A 21,812-nucleotide genomic window follows, 5' to 3' on the forward strand; every position below is an offset into this window, starting at 1 on the left:
TATTTATAGTAGTAGTATGTGACGTCCATTATATTTTTGAAATATCATGCTGTACAGTACTATATAGTTGGTGTGGGGTTCCCACGCACCCGTCACCCCACACACTCAAACATTCCCCCACACCCCAAACACTCAAATCTTCCCCGACATGATGGGTCAAAGGTAATCTGTCAGTTGCTTGCACACCATTCTTTCTTCAGAACTCCCAATGAACACCTGTTGAGTTAACCCTCAAATCACCTCGATCCAGAGAATGGCACAAGTCTGTGTGCCATGGTCAAGGGTTAAATGACATAATTAGCCCATGTTAACCTGGTGTTGGCTTAGTGGTTAGGGTGGCAGCTTGGGATCCTAGGGTCCTGGTTGGCTTCGTGGTTAGGGTGGCGGCTTGGGATCCTAGGGTCCTGAGTTCAAGCCCCGTTGGCCGCTGAATTAATACACACCAGGAGTTGACTCAGCCTGTCATCCTTCCGATGTCGGCAAAATGAGTACCAGTGTACTGGTAAGGGGGACATTGCATCAGCGGCATAGCCACGTCCCAACCAATGATGCAACCAGCAGCCACAGGCTGCACTCGATAGAGAGATTAGCTCATGTTGGTGAAGAGGAAAGCTTGGTTAAGCTATCGGTCCTGTACCTTCACATGTGTGTGTCTGCATTTTGTTATTCCCTTTTCTCTGGAACTGCTTGGTGGATTGACACAAACTTTTCACCATGGGTGCAACTACTCATGTAGAATGTTTCAATTATAATGACATCATAGATCACGTGGTGTGGCAGCCATGTTGGAAAAATGGAGAAAATTTGGACTTCCGCATCTCCGAAACTGCTCCACAGAAAAAATTGAAACTTGGCACACGTCAAGTACTCCCTATGGGTAATGAGTGATGTTTTTTTATGATGTCAAAAGTGCCTTCGTTATGACGTCATAATTGCAGACATAGAACGCTACATCCGATCAGTATGAAAATTTTTGATGGTCATCTCGGGATAAATTGGTTTACAGAAAAAAAAATTATGATGTCATCGGTCACGTGATTCAGCACCCATATTTATCAATATAAAAATAAAAAAACCTCCAAAAATATTCTCCGAAACGGCTCAACGGATCGAAGAGAAACTTTACAGGCATGACAGCCTTTGCATGAGGAACAAAAAGTTCCCCACCTATAATGTCATAGGTCCCATGGTTTGGCAGCCATGTTGGATTTACCCTAAAACCTTTAAAAACCTTCTTCTCCAGAACGACTGGACAGATCGAGAGGAAATTTCATAAACATGTTCCCCAAGCCTTGGCGATACCAGCTTATTCGTGAATAATTGATTGGTTGCATGGTTTGGCAGCCATATTGGATTGAAGGAAAATAATTTTTTTAATTATCTGTCTAGAACTGCTGCATCAATTGACATGAAACTTCAAAATTTATGATCGAGTCTTTATAGGGAAGATATGTTTTAAATTTCAACCTGATCAGAGGCATGGTCTGGCAGCCAGAATTCGTTCTTTTTTTGGAATCTGTGGAAAACCAAGTGGAAGGCTCACTTGGCTGCTCCTTGGATGGGTTTGAGGGTAGAGTAGCAGTTGAAACCCGAATCCTATCCAGGTTCCTCCTGATGACTCCATCTTTGCTTTTTGCTTGTTTGAGTCCCTTCTGATGACTCCAATGCAGTACCTATTTGATTTGGTCTTCCATTTGATTTGAATTTAATTTCTTTAATTGCAAATTTGCCGCCGGAAGAGTTGGCTCGCCCCAACTCCTTCTCAACACTGTGTGGGATAACGAATCTATGACAGGGTTTATTTTAACGTGTAGTAAACCCCCGACTTGTGCAGTTCAAAATCAATTTGTGCAGTTCTTAATCCAATTTTGTGCAGTACGAAAATTTATAATAAAAACTCCAATGTCATATAAATAAACAAGAAGTCAATGCATGACCATGATACTGAAAAGCAAAAGTACCTTTATTTACTGTTTGTATGACAAGAAGTATATTTTTAATTTTACAAACACAAATGTATGCTGATTAGTACTTTGTTTTAAAATTTTTGTCAAATACTAAGATGGTTAAAACTTAAAACACTGTGTTTACATGACTATATATATATATATATATATATATATATATATATATATATATATATATATATATATATATATATATATATATATATATATATATATATATATATATGTATATATATATATTAGCATATAAGATAGATATATATTAGACTAGATATATATTTTATAATTTTATAGACTCCAAGTGAGGCATCCTGTGTTGTGTACCTTGTCAAAGGATACAAAGGAACTTAAAATCTATAAAATGTTAAAGAAAAAATAGGCATTACAAATGCTTCTCAGACTCAGAGAATCTCAAACACTGGGCCATGGCACCTGCCTCAAATATTTGTGCTGTTCTAAAATTTCCTTAAAATAAACCCTGATCTACGAGTACCATGGAGTTCATGTCAGAATCCTGTCGCTGACTTGGCTGTGCATGTGTGAGAAGGTATCGTGAAGATTGCCACACGGGTGCCAGTCTGATCAGGTAATATAGTTGATACCTAATGTTTGACATTATTCGCTGCAACTGCGTCTTTCTATTACGTACACACGTAGTTGGGTTGAATTGAAGAGAATTAAAATTGAGCAAAGGGAGATGAGTGCCAGCAGAACTTGAGAGCACGAAACGATGCGATGCAATAAAATTACGAAATAAACTCATCATGTTTTTTTTGTTTTTTTTTGTATACCTTGGTCGAGGCTCGTATGAGAGCTAACACACAACTCACAGCAAGGAGGCATGAAACAAGAGGGGCTGAAGTGGAAGGGACAAAACAGTGGGGAACAGACACATTAGGTGAACTGTGGAAGGGAGAGGGATGGGGATGGGACGGGGAACATGGCGAAGAGAAGATGGACATTTCGGGGACTTTCAGGAAGGAAAGCAGGAGAAATGAAGGAAGTGGGCTTGGGTGGATTATCGGGGGTAGAAAAGATCGAGGATTTGGATGGGGGAAGATAAGAGGTGGTGGTGAACAGCTGTTTTGAAAGCCTGGAGGGAAGAATGGGAAAGAATAGAGTGAGGAAGTTTATTCCAAAGGCGGGAAAAAAGAGGAATGAAAGAGTGAAGATGAGCAGTGATTCGTGATTTTGGTAGTTTTACCAGAAGGGTGTTGTTGGCGGACCTTGAGCGCCCTGTGGAAATGTGGTGGGGACAAATCGCAGAGAGAGCAGGGGGGGCAAGGCTGGAGAGGAGTCGTTAGAAGACAGAAAGACCACCGACCAACCTGCGGTGATTGAGTGAGAGGCCCAAAGACTCAGCTTCATTGCGGGAGATGCCGATGATCTTAAATGCCCTGGTTTCGACAGCGTGAAGCCGAGAAAGGTGGGAGGCAGGAGCACCAGCCCAGAGGGGAGAGCAGTACTCCATCAGGCTACGGACAAAAGCTTTGTAAGTGGTCAGGAGCTCAAGAGGGCCGAGGAAGGACTTAGCACGACGGAGGATTCCCAGTCGGCGACTGGCTTTTGAGGCGAGGTTGGAAATGTGACTTTCCCAGGAAAGGTCATGGCAGATAGTGAGACCTAGAAGCTTGAAAGAAAAGACTTCTTCCAGAGGATTGTTGAGAAAGTGGATGGGGGGTTGTAAACGGTCCTTTCGAAGAGACATAGTGAGAGTGTGAGATTTGTCTGGATTGAAAGACATGTTCCACGTGTTGGTCCAGTTTGTGATTTTATCCAGATCTGCAGTGAGCGAAGAAGCTGCTGCTTGCCGGTCTGAGGGATGACAGATGGTACGGCAGAGGGTGGAGTCGTCGGCAAAGAGAAATAGAGGATTTTCCAGAGAGTCCGAGAGATCATTGATGAAAACCAGAAAAAGAACAGGGCCCAGAACGCTACCTTGAGGAACTCCAGCCTGAACAGGAAGAGGGGATGAAAGAACTCCATTTAGGGCCACACGTTGACTGCGACAGGAGAGGAAGTCTGCGAGCCATGAGTGGAGATGGCCTTGAATACCATGGGAAGAGAGTTTGGTGAGTAGGGCAGGGTGCCAGACTGTCAATAGCACGTGATATGTCCAGGGATACGGCTCGGATTTCCTGTCTGGCATTGAGGACCTCCATCCATTGATGGGAGAGCAGAAGCAGTATATCCAGGGTAGAGTGACCTGGTCTGAAACCAAATTGATTATTGGAAATCAAGCCATTGGAGAAGAGGAAGGATTTCATGTCTGAAACGATGATGGATTCCATGACCTTGCTGATGATTGGGAGAAGGCTGATTGGTCTGTAGTTACAGGGATCTGTTTTTGCACCTTTTTTATGCAGGGCAGTGATGTTAGCAGATTTCCAAACAGATGGCAGATGACCTTGGGCAAATGAGAGGGTGAATAGAACAGAGAGAGGGTGAGCAAGAGCAGAAGAGCAGGCTTTGAGGACACGTGGGCTGATGCCGTCTGGACCGGTTGCAGAATCTGACTCGAGGTTTGAAAGCAAGCTCTCCACCTTGTCAGGAGAAAAGGATACAGAGTCCAGGGACAGTTGGGTGCGACTGGGTAAAGTGGGTAGAGATAGTGATGGGTTTAGGACACAATGTTGCTCCTGCCCCCCCCCCCAAAGTGATGAAATGAATTTGATCATTCCTCTTAAGGTCTCTCTGTGGCCCAAGCGTCTGGACCTTCGTCTTGGGACAATGTTTTAGTGAATTTTGCTTTTCTGGGATTTGTGTTTTTAACCTAAAATTACTGATCCAAAGCACAAGTAAATTTTCTCCAAGAGAATAAAAGTGCAACGAAGGAAGTTATACACATAATACCAGTTGACTTGGAACGAGGGCCCGAAGATGTGCTGGTCCGACATTAACCCGCGACATTTGCAGTCTAGGTTCGTTCTGTCTAATCAGCATGAATCATACCCACGGATCCCCGATGGCGGAGTATCAATACTCATGGGCTGGTGCCGCTGTGCTCCCAAACCTTCACAGCTCGATGGGTTGAGGACAATGAGAGGGGCACATAAGGTGGGGATGGGGGTCATGGATGAGGAATCGTGTAAAGGAGGAAGGGGTTGGATAAGGGGCGTGGGAAAGAGAGAAGGTGTCAGATATATTTTGGAAGAGAGTGGTGTAGCCCTGTATGGAATATGAGGGTGTTATGGGGGAGTAGGGGATCAATGAGTGGGAGAGGGTGGAGAGAGTTGTATAAGGGATATTGGGGGAGTGGGGGGGAGGTAAGGGATATTGGGAGAGTGTGGGGGGTAAGGGATATTGTGAGGCAGGGTAGGGAATATTGTGGGGGTGGTGGAGTATATGGGAGGGGCAAAGGATATGGATAGGGATTATAGCCACATCGAGGATATGATGGGGCAGGTAAAGATGGGTAGTGGATATATGGAGGGAGAATTCTGGAGGGATATGGCTATATGGAGAAGAAAGAGAAATACGGATGGAGGGGAGTTTTTGGGGGGGGGGGGGGGGATATAGGGATACTGAGGATAGGGTATGGGAGGAAAGAGTAATTGCGAGATGTGGGGGATGAGGAGGGAGGAGGACAAGGAGGAGGGATAGGGGGATAATGGGAAGAGGAGGGATAAGAGGATATGAGGAAATGGAGTGATCGATGGAGTTCGTGGGGGTAATACGATTAGGGGATAATGGTTGCATCAGAAGGGTAGGAGGATACGTGGGGGGAGGGGGAGTCGGGGTGAGAAGGGTAGGGGGATATGTTGGGGTGAGAGAAGTACAAGAGGATTATGCCTGTGGATAAAAGTGGTCGGATGGTACTGGGGGTAGAGGATATGGGAGATAGATATACGAGTATGAAGTGGGGGCCGGGGGAGAGGGGAGTGTAACCAATTTGCTTGGTTCAGCTCCCGGCACTCTCCTGCCCGTTACCCACTCTCCTCCCGCAGCTCGCTCCGAGGCAGCTGATCTTGTTTGTGCTGGCAAGCCCCGGCCCGGGCAGGGAACGTGGCACGAGGAGCCGTTTTGGAAGCGCCATGAACGAGCGTGCGAAGTGGGGCGGAGAGTAAAGGAGGCACTGACACATTCACAGCTGTGTGTTTGTGCGGGTGCGTGTTTGTGCGTGTGCGTGTGCGTGTCGCTCTGCTCTGCGCGTCTTCCTACCAGCAACGACACCAAAGAAACGCCAGTGGGAGGTGCTATAAGTGGTGGTCGTAAGGACCCGATCTCTCCGAGAAAGGCCGACAAGGTTCGTCCTCCACCCTTCCCAGGCGGCTGCTTGTCTCCGTCTGACGCCACAAAGCAGGGTACGCTTGAAGATCTCGGTGTAAAGCAATAACTGGGGTTCGCATGCAAGGAAGAGGACTCATGCAAATAAGTGCGCACGGCTTAAGTAGATAGGTTTGAGTAGACCGAGACGAACCAAAAAGTGTGCGTGGTAAATGGTAATGACTGTCGGTGCACGTGACTACACGTGCATCATGTGCACGCGCGGATTATAGCCTGCACCTGTATATTAAGTTCAAGGTGTGCATTCGTTACATGAGGACTTTGCTCCAGGTGTGCATGGGGATGTACGAGGTCGCCGTCGGTGTATTGGTGATGGATGGGTACCAGTAGGGGTTAATATATAAAGGTTAACCTATCCTGGCAGTGACTTGTGTCCTTTGACCCCTCCCCCCTCCATACCCTTCCCCTCCCCAACGTGCTGCGCACGGAACTCGCTATAAAGTTAGGAGGTCGCCGACTATGAATATAATACGAGGTACAACCAAATGAAGAGGTGTTTGTGTGAACGAGGGGCTGCACGAATTAAATTATAACTTTCGAAGAACATTATCTTTGTTATTGTAAAATATAAATATTAATTTAAATATTTGCTTTTAGTCCCAGTGACGAGACTGGGGCACAGCACAAACCTTGATTGCGGATCAATGGATGACCGACTACTAATTCGACTGTTTGGTTCCTTTCAGTTTGGTTGCAGCTCGATATCCACACGGCGTGATGTGATCCCCCTCCGATGTCACCGGGACTTACCTGATGCATTTTAAGGTGAGATGTCCGGAGAGCGCAGGTGTGTGAGCACAGCAGGCTACCGTGTGAACAATCGGTGAGCAATGAGACTCTGGACGCCCCCAACGGATTAAACCAAATACCTCTCGATGCATTATCAGGTGAAGGTTCTCACCTCGTTATTGCGGAATCCGTGGAGCATCTTGTTCAGGCATCTTCTCGGGGTTCACAGATATTGGTAAGGAAGCTTTTCTTGTTTATGTAGGTACATTGAGGAAATCAAATGTGCTCTGGGTGTTGAGGGTTCAAAATGTAGGGTATTCCTTTTAAAACGTGTTTACCATTCTGTCTGTAATTGGAGCTTCCAAAAAGAGTGTTCCCTCAAAGCCCTGTACTGCTGTTAAGGCGGGAAATGTCATGGGGCCTTTCTGGAGACACCGAAATGGATGCTGTGTTTAAGTAATGGCTCATAATTCAATTCCTACCTGTGTATGCTATTTATTTATTTATTATTATTTTTTTTGTCCCTATTTTGCTTTGTTCTTCACTCCATGTTCACAAATGGTCCTCGTGCCAGAAACACAGCTATGTGATAATAAGGTCGTGAAAATGATTCCTCAAATGGTGTGCCGTACCGATGTATGGGGACTTTGAGCTGGGTGCCCTGGGAGGACGGTAGGTTTTTCTTGGGAGCACGTGGGTTTGCTTGGCCTGTTGATCATGTTTTGAAATTGACACTGGTAGCAAACTTGATGGCATACTCACCCTTGGTCTTCAGAAAACTCCATCTGGCATAAAGGTGGTGCTGTTGTATGCCTGTGAATTTTCCCATGAAACTGCAAATGATCAGAAAAATAATTATTTGGTTCTTGGTGTGAGGTGCAAATGATTGTTGCAGAGTAATTGGTAAAGGGTGTGTGGTGCTTGTTGTAGGGATTCCAATCACTGCAGAGTAATTTGTGCAAGGTGCAGAGTGATTGGTGTAGGATGCTTGTGGGGATTCCAATTACTGGTGCAGAGTGATTGGTGAAGGTTGTAGTGGTGCTTGCTTTCGAGTGATTGGATGATTAGTGTAATATACAAAGGGTCTACAGGGCAAAGTTGAGCCCTGTGGTCCACAGGGTCTTTGTATACTGTGTCCTCAACATAAATGCTGAGCAAAAAAAATTAGCCCGGGAGTGCACCACTGACATGTTGAGCAGGATGATTGGTGCAAAGTGTAGAGCACTTGGCGCAAGGTGAATGGTTCAGAGTGATTGGTGTAGAATGTATTTGTGTAAGGTGTGTGATGCATGAAAAAGAGTAAGTTAACCTTGCTCTCATTCTTTAACAAGTATGGTCACCAGATCAAGATCAGGTTATTGAAATTTTATTAAACCATCAAGAAAATGGATGTTTAAAGCTGCAGCAAAAATTAACCCGGGAGTGCATCACGGAAATGTTGAGCCAAATGCTCCCATTTCCTTGTTTTCGGTAGTGCAGGATTACACTCAGTCCTGTGGACCCTTTATACATTACCACTTACACTCAGCCTCATGGACCCTTTGAACAGGGTGTTCCAAAATGACCCAGACAACTTTGGTTGTTAATATATTTAGAACCACAAGTTGTACAATGATACAGAAACTCATAAACGTTTATGCACACTATCAATACACTTCAATGTGAGCTCTGTTTGTAGCACACAGGACATCAAGTTGGTACATGAGTTCTTTCCATGGTCGGCTCAGCATGTTTGCATCCACCACTGCGCATGAGGCTGTGATCCAAGAACGAAGATCATGCAGGTTTGCCACCTTGGTCTTGTAGACAATATCTTTGACAAACCCCCTACAGAAAAAAATTGAGAGGGGTTACATCTGGCGATCGGTGGGGCTAGGCGGTTGGTCCATCTCGGCCATTCCCGTGACGTAAATTTTTCATTCAGGATGGCTCGATCTACAAAGGCCCAACGAGGGGGAGCCCTGTCCTGTTGAAAAATGATATCTGGTTGCCGGTCTTCAATATGTGGGAAGGCGAATCCTTCCAACATGTTCATGTAAATTGTTGAGGTCACTGTATCCTCCGCCAAGAAAAACAGACCCACCAAGCAGTCATGGAGAAGGTCACCCCACACATTGACCTTTGGATTGTTGCGTATGTGTTCAATGACCACGTGGGGTTTTTCAGACCCCCAGATCCTCGCATTGTACCAGTTGACCTTCCGCGATACCAGAAAGCAAGCTTCGTCTGTGAACATGACCTTTTCCAGGTAATCTTCATCATCCTTTACAGTATGTGACTGCATTTTCAAGGCCTTGCATTTAGGTCCATCATTTGGTTTGAGTTCCTACAGAATCTGTATATTATAGACATAAAGCTTCAGTCTTTAATGCAAAATCCTGTTAACAGTGGTGGTTTGTAGTCCCAGTTCTCTGGATGCGTGTCGGATTGATTTTCTAGGACTTTATTGAAATGATTCACGCACTCGTACAACGTCTGATGCACTTGTGCTTGGTCGACCGGTACTTTTCTGTTTCTGACGACTTTTAGTCTCCTTAAACCTCTCTTGCCTCTCTCTGATGCTCATCTGCGACGGTGGATTCCTTCCATACGTTGTACGGTAATTACGCTGAACTTGCATGTCTGATCTCGTCTCTGAACCATTCGATGCACTGAGCTTTCAACTGTGGAGGCGCCATTATATTTTGCATTAAACCACCAGACATGAAAATAAAGAAAACTTATGAGTTTCTTTATCATATAAAACAAAGGACCAAAATTGTCCAGGTCTTTTTGGAACACGCTGTATACTGTATTACGATTTACATTCCGCCGAAGTATTACCATAAGCCGAGCTCCGTGCCTCTCCCGTTATTATTGTGTTAACATCAATTTGATAAAGTGGAAGTTTTTTTTAATTTTTATTTTTATTGCGACGTTGACCTACTGTGTGTTTTTAATAATGTGGTCCAGCAAATTTTGGCACAATTGGCCCATGGATATCACATTGTAGTATAACTTGACACACATAAGCGGTGAAAGAGGGGTGGGGGAGACAACTCGCTCTTGTATATATGGATGCTTTAACGTCTGAATTTTGGTCCAGGTCATTACTAATTAATCACACATCGTGTTTGAGGAAAAAAAAGCATTGTCTGCTGTTAAAAGATTAAGTTGTAATTATTTTGTTTGAATGGCAAGGGAGAGGAGGGGGCAGTTTATTCCTTTTTGTCTGCCTACAGATGTTTTATTGTAGAAAAAGGGCTTTGCAGTTTTAATGTGATGTTCTTTATATCCTGGCTTGCACAGCATGCCACAAGTTGGTTTACTTTGACAACGCAAAACTGTCATTAAACTGCAGGGTACCTGTGACATTGGGTTACAATGATATATTGTGACATATGACTGAACGCATTTCCTTTTTTAACTCCTTGATTGAACATCGTCAACACTTTGACTAAAAAAAAAAAACAAAAAAAATCTATCAATCAGGTTGTCCTGGTGGTGTTCCTCAGAACACACTTTATTACGTGGTGGATCCCAGGTTCAAATCCCGTGTTCTGTACTGTTTTGTCTATTGCCTTTAATGTCCTTGTAGTTCATGGAAATATACACCAATGCCTTCTAATGTGCTTATTACCTCTGCCACCGAAGGTGGGCGGAGGTTGTTTTCACCACCGTCTATCTCCATGTGGGCAGGATATCTCAAAAATATATAGACAGATTTGGACGAAATTTTCTGGAAAGGTTGGGTGTGTGACAAGGCTGAATTGTTTCCATTTTGGTAAAGATCCAGATACGCCAATTTTTTAATGCATAAGTGATTGATTCCTCACGATTGAGTGATCAGGACAAAAACAATATGTAGCATGATATTTCAAAAAGTTGTGGATGATTTGGTTCGGTGACAAGAATAAGCCGATTAGAGTTTGGTTAAGGTCCAGATGCAGATATAGCCTATCAGTGGGACACAAAGCGTCAACTGTTCAGCCTGGCGTAAATATGTGCTCCACATATTTCTAGTTCAACGTTCTAGTGCCATTCTAGTTCAACATGTAATATGTGTACATAGAAGCTTCTGTATTGAGCCATTGATCAGGGATACACAACCTTTCAAAGGTGGTGTGCCAGGCTGTTTTTTTATTTTTTTATATTCCACAATTATCATGGAGTAGGGTAGTACTGTATTCCATGAAGAGGGATTATATGGGGGAAATAATGGCCACCCATTAAAATGTGTACACAATGCTGCACTCATAAATTCCAATAGAGTGAACACACAAGCATTTAAAAGCCTGACCTTTTATTTTTGAGAATTTTCTGAACTACCAGTATTTAAAAAGACGCCAGAATGCATCGCTTAAGTACCACAATGACAGATCACTGAAATGCCAATTTCTACTTCTTGTTTTTCTTCTTTCCCTCTAAAAACAATGTAAAACTGTAGCCCGACCTACCTCAATAACTGCTGAAGCAACATAATGATGGTGATTCCAATGCGAGGAAGTTGCTTTATCTCTGGGCTAGTGCACGTTACCCAAAATTTTGAAAATATATCAAACATTAATCGTTTTATTCGGAAAAGAAATCAAATGTAAATCTGGACTCAACAAAACCAGGCCAGGATTGTGTGAGGGGGGTTGGGGAATGGACACTGGACAGAACCATTGCAAAAAATGATACATATCCAACCCTTCTCCCAAATCAACTTAAACAGGTATTAAAACAATTTAATAACCGGTGGATTTAATCCATACTAATATATAGAAGATTCAGCATTTTATTACCTTTAAAAAATTGCAGAAAAAGAAAACATTTTTATAAAAGTGTAAAACATAGAGGGATGAAATCTAAAAAAAAAAAAAATCAACCAAATAAGGTAGGAATGACACCACATTACGATGCCACAATCCTCTTATGGGTTACCATCACGACACCTTTTGACATTTTACTTTTGTTGTGGGATTGTGATGGAACAACTTCAAGAGATGTCATGATGGTAACCCTTAAGAGGATTGTGTTGTGTTATTGTGGCATCAGAATGTGGTCATTCCTACCTTGTTTTTTTTTTTATTTTTATTTTTTTTTTGACATTTCATCCATGTTTTACTTTTTTTTATTGTTGATTAAGTATTGTGGCAGACATTATTACCTCTGCCACCAAAGGTGGAAGGTTATGTTTTCACCCCTGACTGTCTGTCTGGTTGTATAAGCTGCAACTTCAGAGTTGCTACAACAAGCCGGTGGTCGGTATTGAACTGAGCACTTCGGTCGACCCTGCAGTTTTGGATCATCCTCCAGCGCTCATCAACGAGGACATGGTCAATCTCCTTTGCCACACCACCAGCATTGGAATACCAAGTCCAGCAATGAGCTTGTTGCTGCTGAAACCATGAACCAGCCACCCTAATTCCATGACTTCTTGCAAAGTCAAGGAACTTAGTGCTATTCTGGTTCACAGTTTCAGACCCATGGGGACCAACACGCGTCTCATAACCATCCCTCTCGGTTCCAGTTGATGTTCCAGAAATCCCCCAAGACTAGAAAAGTATCTCGCCTGGGGCACTGATCAACCACAGACTCGAGCGTGGCATAGAATGCGTCCTAATAAAAAGTAACCCCACTGCAGGAGGACATCTGCAGACACAGTTGGACACTAAATATGGATGTCCGTTGGCTCACAAGGAGCTCCTCCGCCCTTTGAAAAGATCATCTGGAACCCCCCCCCCCCACCTCTTCCCCGATCTAATTTCTCAACAATCCCCATTAAGAAGTTCTTTCATTCAAGCTTTTAGGTCTCACTATCTGCTAAAATATTTCCTGGGAAAGCCAGTCACCACCTGGGCATCCCACATCGTGCAAAGTCCTTCCTTTACACACCTTGGCTTCTAACCGCTTACAAAGCTTTCATCCATAGTCTGATGGTGTATTACTCCGCCCTCTGGGATGATGCTCCTGCTTCACATGTAGCTCGATTTCATGCTCTGGAAACCAAGGCATTTAGGATCATTGTTATCTCCCGTGATGAAGCCGAGTCTTTGGGTCTGTCACTCTTTCTCTCTCACTGGAGGCAGGTCGGTGGTTTTTCTGTCTTCTACCATCTCCTCTCCAGCCTTGCCCCCCCCTTGTCCCCCCCCCTTCTATATTTCCTCAAGGTGCTCAAGGTCTGCCAAAACCCCCCTTCTGGTGAAATTGCCAAAATCAGGAATCACTGCTCACCTTCACTCTTTCATTACACTCTTTCCTGCCTCTGGAACAAAATCCCACTCCTCCCTCCAGGTCTTCAAAACATCTGTTCACCATCATCTCAATTCTTGCCCCAACGAAAACCTTGATATTTACTACCCCTGTTAATCCACCCCAAACTCACCTCCTTCAAATTTCTTGTTTTCCTTCCTGAAAGTCCCTGTAATGTCCATCTTGTTTACCCCGTGTACCCCACCCCATCCCGCTCCCTTCCACAGATCTCCTATTGTCTTTGTTCCCCACTGCTTTGTACTTCACTCTCCTCCTGCCCCTCTTGTCTCCTGCCTTGTTATATGTTCTGTCTATTAACTCTTACACGAGCCTTGACATGGAATACAAAAAAAAGAAAATGACTTCATGTTCACTTTTAAAATGTCGAAGGTGTGACGAACAACATACAGCACTCTCACAGAGGAAAGCACTGATTGTATGATCCTGAGAAACAAATCGAAGCCTGTTTGTTCAAATATCCCGGAATGAGCGCGCAACCCATTTTTCAATATTGTGTCTCGAGAAATTTGTACTCGCTCACACCATTCCTTTATTATTGTTTTTTTTTCACCCTCGGAAGCACCACATCATAGTACGTGGTCATGTTGACTCGTGCAAGCAAACTAATTTTTACGTTGTTACATTGCATAAGCAACTGAGAATACCCCTGATGAAAAGTGTACCACATGTTGAGCATATTATTGAGCACAACTGTATGTTTAAATAAATAAAAAATGAAATTCTCAATTTTTTTTTGGCAAATGGTATGACCTCCAAACTCAGGTTGCAATGACCTCCATACTCCTGCATTTTGAACTGCCCAAATCCTGGTATAACTCTCAAAATCCAGGCTTCCTGTCCTCTTTTCAACAGTCTGTGGCACTGCCTTCCAGAGATGGTTCCATCCCACTCTTCCTCCCAGTGAATGAAGTTGGTGATGCACCACCATCTCGTGTCACCCTCCATCACTGCCTGCAATCTTTTCTACCCCCGTTAATCCTACCTATCTGAACCCTCGTACTTACAGATTGTCGTGTGCTTTCTCCTCTCCTCTTTTCTCTTCTTTCCTCTCTCCTGTGCGTTCATTCTCTTGCTTGGTACGTCTGCCTGTTGCTGAATTGTCAGTTTGTTGTCCTTTTACTCTGTTTATCCCATGAAACTGCCTTTATCAAATTGCTTCTTTTTTCTCCTGTTGAAAATGTTTTTTCCTCGAGTTTTGTTCAATAAAATGCAAGCTTTTTTTATTCTGTAATCATACCTGCAGTAAATCATCTTAAGAGCACATAAGGAGAATGGAAACCTGCTTTTGAGGGATTCTCCCCTGGCCACCTCCCCCCCCTCCCCACCCTTCTGTAAGTGTTTTTGCTACACACTGCGCAAGCAGGATTATTTTGTTTGAACACAGAAAGGGTAACGCTGTTCGCCGGCAGCTTATCTCAGATTGTATACATTGAGTCGAGACCTTAAAATCGACACCATTCAAACATTTGCTGAATTGTGTTGCAATTTCTAATGACATTTGCCATCGGCGCATCATTGTTTACATGTAGTGCACTTCGTATTGTTGCAATTAATCCCCCGGACTTTAAGAAATGGCCGTCCGTCATGAGGAACCTCGGCCGTCATGGAGTTGAGCTGTGAAATTTCCCTTGCGATAAATCCAAGACTCCAAGGTTTAATGAGGATGGCAGTGTGTGAGGGCTTCCTTCAAACCCTAACATGCTACTCCGAGAGAATATTTCCTGGATTAGTGTTTGTGGCCTGTAGTTTATTTTAATCTACATGAGTACAGTCGAGATGTAAATTTTGTGAATTTCTGGGAAGAAATTGTTTTGAGTGTTGAAGAGGAAGTGTTTTGCTTTGGGTAATTAGGTGTGCAAAGATATGTTCGTTTAGCTTGGGACATGAACCATTTAACAGTGGCAAAACGTTTTAGTCTTTTTAAATTTTGTTCGTTGAATGTTTTCATCTACAGGTTTTGTACTTATTTATTTATTTATTTATTTACTCATTGTTATCATTCACCACGTGTTGCAATTGACACATCCCATTACAAGTCCATTGTTCCACTTTTAGGAACCTCAGATTTGGCCTACCATATTGTGTCCAGTTTGGATATCTTTTGTTTTAACTTTTTAAGGGTTACTGAAATGAAAATCGAGAGAAAAAAAAATATTTTTGTTTTAAAATGAAGACGCAAGAGACTTCACACGGATGTCAAGTCCACACGGACGCCATCATAGTTTGGAGGTGATGTGTCAGCATAATTTTTGTTTAACATCAGTATCATGATATATATATATATATATATATATATATATATATATATATATATATATATATATATATATATATATATATATATTTTTTTTTTTTTTTTTTTGTATACCTTGGTCGAGGCTCGTATGAGAGCAAACACACAACTCACAGCAAGGAGGCATGAGACAAGAGGGGCGGGAGTGGAAGGGACAAAACATTGGGGACCAGACACAGGTGAACTGTGGAAGGGAGAGGGATGGGGATGGGACGGGGAACATGGCGAGGGAAGATGGACATTAAAGGGACTTTCAGGAAGGAAAGCAGGAGAATTGAAGGAAGTGGGCTTGGGTGGATTATCGGGGGTAGAAAAGTTCGAGGATTTGGATGGGGGAAGATAAGAGGTGGTGGTGAACAGCTGTTTTGAAAGCCTGGAGGGAAGAATGGGAAAGAATAGAGTGAGGAAGTTTATTCCAAAGGCGGGAAAAAAGAGGAATGAAAGAGTGAAGATGAGCAGTGATTCGTGATTTTGGTAGTTTTACCAGAAGGGGGTTGTTGGCGGACCTTGAGCGCCCTGTGGAAATGTGGTTGGGACAAATCACAGAGAGAGCAGGGGGGGCAAGGCTGGAGAGGAGTCGGTAGAAGACAGAAAGACCACCGACCAACCTGCGGTGATTGAGTGAGAGGCCCAAAGACTCAGCTTCATTGCGGGAGATCCGAATGATCTTAAAAGCCCTGGTTCCGGCAGCGTGAAGTCGAGAAAGGTGGGAGGCAGGAGCACCAGCCCAGAGGGAGAGCAGTACTCCATCAGGCTACGGACAAAAGCTTTGTAAGTGGTCAGGAGCTCAAGAGCGCCGAGGAAGCACTTTCCACGACGCAGGATTCTCAGTCGGCGACTGGCTTTTGAGGCAAGGTTGGAAATGTGACTTTCCCAGGAAAGGTCATGGCAGATAGTGAGACCCAGAAGCTTGAAAGAAAAGACTTCTTCCAGAGGATTGTTGAGAAAGTGGATGGGGGTTTTGTAAACGGTCCTTTCGAAGAGACATAGTGAGAGTGTGAGATTTGTCTGGATTGAAAGACATGTTCCACGTGTTGGACCAGTTTGTGATTTTATCCAGATCTGCAGTGAGCGAAGAAGCTGCTGCTTGCCGGTCTGAGGGATGACAGATGGTACGGCAGAGGGTTGAGTCATCGGCAAGAGAAATGAGGATTTTCCAGAGAGTCCGAGAGATCATTGATGAAAACCAGAAAAAGAACAGGGCCCAGAACGCTACCTTGAGGAACTCCAGCCTGCACAGGAAGAGGGGATGAAAGAACTCCATTTAGGGCCACACGTTGACTGCGACAGGAGAGGAAGTCTGCGAGCCATGAGTGGAGATGGCCTTGAATACCATGGGAAGAGAGTTTGGTGAGTAGGGCAGGGTGCCAGACTGTGTCAAAAGCACGTGATATGTCCAGGGATACGGCTCGGATTTCCTGTCTGGCATTGAGGACCTCCATCCATTGATGGGAGAGCAGTAGCAGCATATCTAGGGTAGAGTGACCTGGTCTGAAACCAAATTGATGATTGGAAATCAAGCCATTGGAGAAGAGGAAGGATTTCATGTCTGAAGCGATGATGGATTCCATAACCTTGCTGATGATTGGGAGAAGGCTGATTGGTCTATAGTTACAGGGATCTGTTTTTGCACCTTTTTTATGCAGGGCAGTGATGTTAGCAGATTTCCAAGCAGATGGCAGATGACCTTGGGAAAATGAGAGGGTGAATAGAACAGAGAGAGGGTGAGCAAGAGCAGAAGAGCAGGCTTTGAGGACACGTGGGCTGATGCCGTCTGGACCGGTTGCAGAATCTGACTCGAGGTTTGAAAGCAAGCTCTCCACCTTGTCAGGAGAAAAGGATACAGAGTCCAGGGACAGTTGGGTGCGACTGGGTAAAGTGGGTAGAGATAGTGATGGGTTTGGGACACAAGATTTAGCTGCAAACACCGAGTTTAGACATTCAGCTTTATCACGTGTGGAATCAGCAGTGCGGCCATTTGAGGTAAGGGAGGGATGGAGGGGGAACATACACCAGAAACAGATTTGATTAAACGCCACCAGGATTTTGAGGAGGGAGAGAGGTTTGAGAGTTCAGACTTGAGATGAGAAAGATGTTGTTTTCTGGCTCTCCTGAGGGTAGCTACACACTTGTTCCGAGCTTTGTGGAAAGAACTGAGATTGCCCTCAGTTGGGTTTCTTGCTTTCCATGAGGCAAAGGCAAGTTGTTTCAGGACAACTGCCTCGCCACAAGCTTCAGTAAACCAAGGGCGGGAGGAAGGGTAAGACAACTGAACACGAGAGGGGATAAATCTGTGCATGAGGGAGAGCAAGTTTCTTTGAAAGAATTCCCAGGATGAGTTGATGTTTGAGAAAGTAGTGATAGGAGACCAGTCTGTAAGTTTGATGGCTGCTCGGGGACCCTGCCAGTCGGCTTGAGTGAAATGCCAGACTCGACGGCGGTGAGGTGGTTCTCTGATAACAGCCAGAGAGATGTCCACTTTAACAAGGACGTGGTCAGAAGAACCAATTGGAGCGAAGGAAGAGCAGCAGATATTGTCAGGGAAATTTGTCAAAATCAGATCCAGAAGAGATGGAGTACCATTGGTTGAGATCCGGGTCGGGAAGTTGACCGATTGAGTCAGTCCCAATGAGTCATAGAAAGCTTTGCTGATGTCCCATGGCAGGTGAGAGAGGTACCCACACCAAGCCAACTGGCGTGATGACAATTGAAGTCGCCACATAAGAGGAAGAGAGAGTTTGGATGAGAAGATAGAAGATGGTCCATGTTTTCGGAGAGTGAGGTGTAGATGGAGTCATCACTGTTCGGTGGACGGTACAGTACACATATAAACATGAGGTGGGAGTGGAGGGGAAGCCGAAGCCAGAGGTATTCCTGGGGGTGTGGGGGAGTGAGAGCAGTGCAGGGAGAGTGAGGAATAGAGTCTTTGATGAAGAGAGCAACACCTCCACCAGGACGAGGCTCAGGTCTGTCATACCGTAAGAGGGAGTAACCAGGGAGAGATACTTGGGGGTCAGACACGTCTTGGGAGAGGAAAGTTTCTGTTAGGCAGATAATGTCTGGTTTGTCAGTGGCAACCTGCATGGAAAGATCTGAAAGGTTTGAGCGAAGGCCCCGGATATTTGAGGTCCACACTTTTAATGAAGAGGTAGGGGAGGAGGCTTTGGGTGCAGGAGGTGGAGGGGGCGGGGGAGGGTGGGAGGAGGGAGGGGGGGGGGAGGTAAGGAGGGTTGCTGAAGGAGTGTGGGGTATTGCAGAATAGCGAGGGGAGGGGGCCGAATGAGGAGGAGAAAAGGCTCTGTGGTGCTGGGAGAGAGGGGGGACAAGAGACAAGGAAGATGGCAGTGGAGTGAAGAGATGGAGGTGAGAGGGCAGTGGAGGGAGGCAGGTTGGTGGATGAGAGCGGGGGCAACTTAGAGAAGCAAGAGTGAGGGGGATGAAAGGTGGGAGAAAGGTGAGGGGGGAATTTTTGAAAGAGGTGAGAGGGAGGCTTGGAGGGAGAAGAGTGGGATGGTTGCTTTGAGAGTGAGAGTGAGGGGTGAGGGGTGCGAGTTGGCACTGAAGTTGGAAAAAAAGAATGGTTGATGGAAAGCGAGCATCCATGGCAAACTGTGGTTTTTAAAAGTTTTAGGTCAGAGATGCGATTTAACACAATTCTTGATGGATGCAATGAAGGCGAATTCAGAGCATGGAGAGAAGAAGCGCTGTAATAGTTGGATTTTTTAGGCAAGGAATGAAGGAGAGGTCGAAATGAAAGCAGTCTGTTAAAATAGCAGAAGAGTAGTGCATTGTGAAACAGTAAAGAGTACCACATGTGTGAGAGAGGAAGATGAAGCATCATAAGATCGTTTTTGTTGTTAATATTAATGTATGAGAGAGTTCAACAGATTAGGTCATGGAAAATGTAAAAAAAAAAAAAAGAAATCGAGGAAGACGAGGAGGAAGTTAAGAGGAAGAAGAAGTAGCAGAATCGGGAGAAGGTGAGCGTGTTGTTGTTGTTGTTGGGTTTTTTTTTTTTTTTTTTTTTTTTTTGAGATAAGAAAGAGATTAGTTGGGAGAATGGGGGATGTTTGTAAAGTGGGGAGGATGAAAATTGAAGGTAATGGGGAGGATAGAAATTGAAGGTAATGGGGAGAAAAAACAAACAAACAAAAAAAAAACGATCGAACACCAAGTGGAACCGGTAGGCCTCAAGCCTAGGACTAGGCCTCAAACACCAGGTAAGAACGTCGACATAAATACTCACAAAATAGCACGATTTTTGAAACAAAACCGAACTAGGAACACACATTAACATGTAGGTGAGAAAATTAAACAGTTAAAACGGGACAAATAACAACCGGAACTTAACTTTGAGAATGTCAGCAGGGAGCCCCGAAGGAGACCTCTTGCCGCTCAAAACCGGAACCGGAAGTCAATATATATATATACATATATATATATATATATATATACATACATACATACATACATACATACATACATACATACATACATACATACATACAGTGAAAGATGCCCCCGAGCAATGTGGAGCAGCAAGGCATCCCATAACAGCCAAAATTGCACAAACTGTGAGCAACAATAGTCGTCTGCCACATGAACACATTGTCCTTGCCTTATTGCAATGGGGCACAATATGTGCATGACATGTCTTGGCACTTTTATTCGGTCGAAATGGCCGTTTCTGGTCTTATTATTGTGCCCGATCGCAAACCCACCTCCGAGTTGGTGCACAGTCGTAACATGTTTATATTCCCATGTCCTGGCAAATACTGTAAATTCTGTTGTGAATTGTGGACTGTTATCCAACAGAAAATATATAATGTAGACCAATCTTGCAAACATTTCTGTAAGTTCTCTCAGAATGTTGCATGTCATAACTGGAGTGAGGCTGGCTACTTCAGTGAAGTTACCAAGGCTTTACCATTGTCTCGTTCTGTAGTAGTGGTTCTTTACTTGGAAAACTGTAATCAAAAAAAAATCTGTCACACACTTTGCAATGCAAGATTTAAGTTCTATTCACATCTTAGGTCAAAAGAGGCTGTTGTAGGCTTTGTTGATACAACCTTCAATGCTGATATGCATTGAATGTGTGATTGACAATAGTTCCTCACATAGTGCCAAAGGGCACGATGAGTTGCTGTCCCTTGAATATCAATTTACCTGAATGATATTGATATAATTTCCCTTGCAATTAACTTCAACACAGGAGGGAGACCATTGGGCCCATCAAGCATGTGCAATGGTCACCAAGTTATGGTTGTTTGTCCAAGCTCTGTACTTTTAAAATGTTGAGCATCAAGCGGAAGCAGCATGTATTATTTCTGAAGTCTTGGTATGACTCTGCCGGGGTCTGGCTCAAACTCCCGAGCTCCCAGACACAGAAGACACTCTAACCATGATGCTATTGAGCCTTTTTGAACAGTTAGTTGGTCTCAAAAGTCAAAATATGGGTGTAGGCATTCTGGCACCTCTGGCTGGATCCCAGGCCAGTCTTGCTGAATGATTAAGCACAGTTTCTCTGAACTGGGTCATCCGCTGCAGCATTGAATTGTTGTCAGCAGGAGTCTCCAACCAGAATGATTCATGATGATCGATTTCTTCGAGTTCACGTGCAAAATCACAGCCATTAACTTCTGGCAGCATTGATCTGCAAAGAGTAGCAGTTTGGACGATCTTCTCCACATCTTTGTTGGAAAATTTCAGACTATTTTTGGAGTCTCAGCAACATTCTTTAAAGCCGTTTAGCAGATTGTTTAGTGCTTTGAGCACGATTGATTCCAACGACGCTATATTAAAAACAAATCGGGGCATCCTCTCTAAAATATCTCGAACTTTCAATGCAGTCTGGCACTCCGCCTTGCTCTCCAAACTCTCTGCCTACGGCATTCAAGGCCAACTCCACTCTTGGGTGACTGACTTCCTTCACTTCCATAGCCAATGTGTGGCTCTCAACAGAATCCTTTCAACTCTCAAAGCAGTGTTCCACGCCCCACCCTATTCCAAATCTTCATCAACGCTCTCTCTGACTCTCAAAATCCTCTTTTTTTCCTTTGCTGATGATTTCACCTTCTGCCCTGACATCCCTCATCCATCAGATAGACCGGTAGCAGCCTCTTTCCTCTCTTCAGACCTTGATAGAATCAGAAGCTGGTCAAAAACTTGGAATATGTTTTTCAATCATCAGAAATCTCACACTCTTAACTCTCACTCTCTCTGAAAGGACCATATGGCAAACCCTCCCACCTACTTTCTTAACAAAATTATTTTGAAGTTCAGTCACTCATTCTCTTGGA

At 44.1% G+C, this 21,812-nt stretch overlaps 1 protein-coding gene across 3 annotated transcripts in view; it reads left to right on the top strand.

Moving 5' to 3' along the window:
• Positions 1 to 5,839: 5,839 nt before the first annotated feature.
• LOC147020122 (gamma-2-syntrophin-like) overlaps positions 5,840 to 21,812 on the top strand; it is a 458,024-nt gene continuing 442,051 nt past the window's right edge. Inside the window, exons 1-3 of one of the 3 annotated variants that reach the window (XM_085895151.1) lie at positions 5,840 to 6,271; positions 6,941 to 7,019; positions 7,142 to 7,218. The gene's annotated coding sequence lies outside the window, so the exon portion shown is untranslated. Of the gene's footprint in view, positions 6,272 to 6,530; positions 6,730 to 6,940; positions 7,020 to 7,141; positions 7,219 to 21,812 lie in introns of those variants that run through there. The other 2 variants (XM_085895153.1, XM_085895152.1) reach the window with 2 other exon arrangements.

Source organism: Eptatretus burgeri, chromosome 9 (genome assembly GCF_056783735.1).
Source record: "Eptatretus burgeri isolate ZD-2024b chromosome 9, Ebu_testis_v1, whole genome shotgun sequence".
Classification (NCBI taxonomy): Eukaryota; Metazoa; Chordata; class Myxini; order Myxiniformes; family Myxinidae; genus Eptatretus; species Eptatretus burgeri.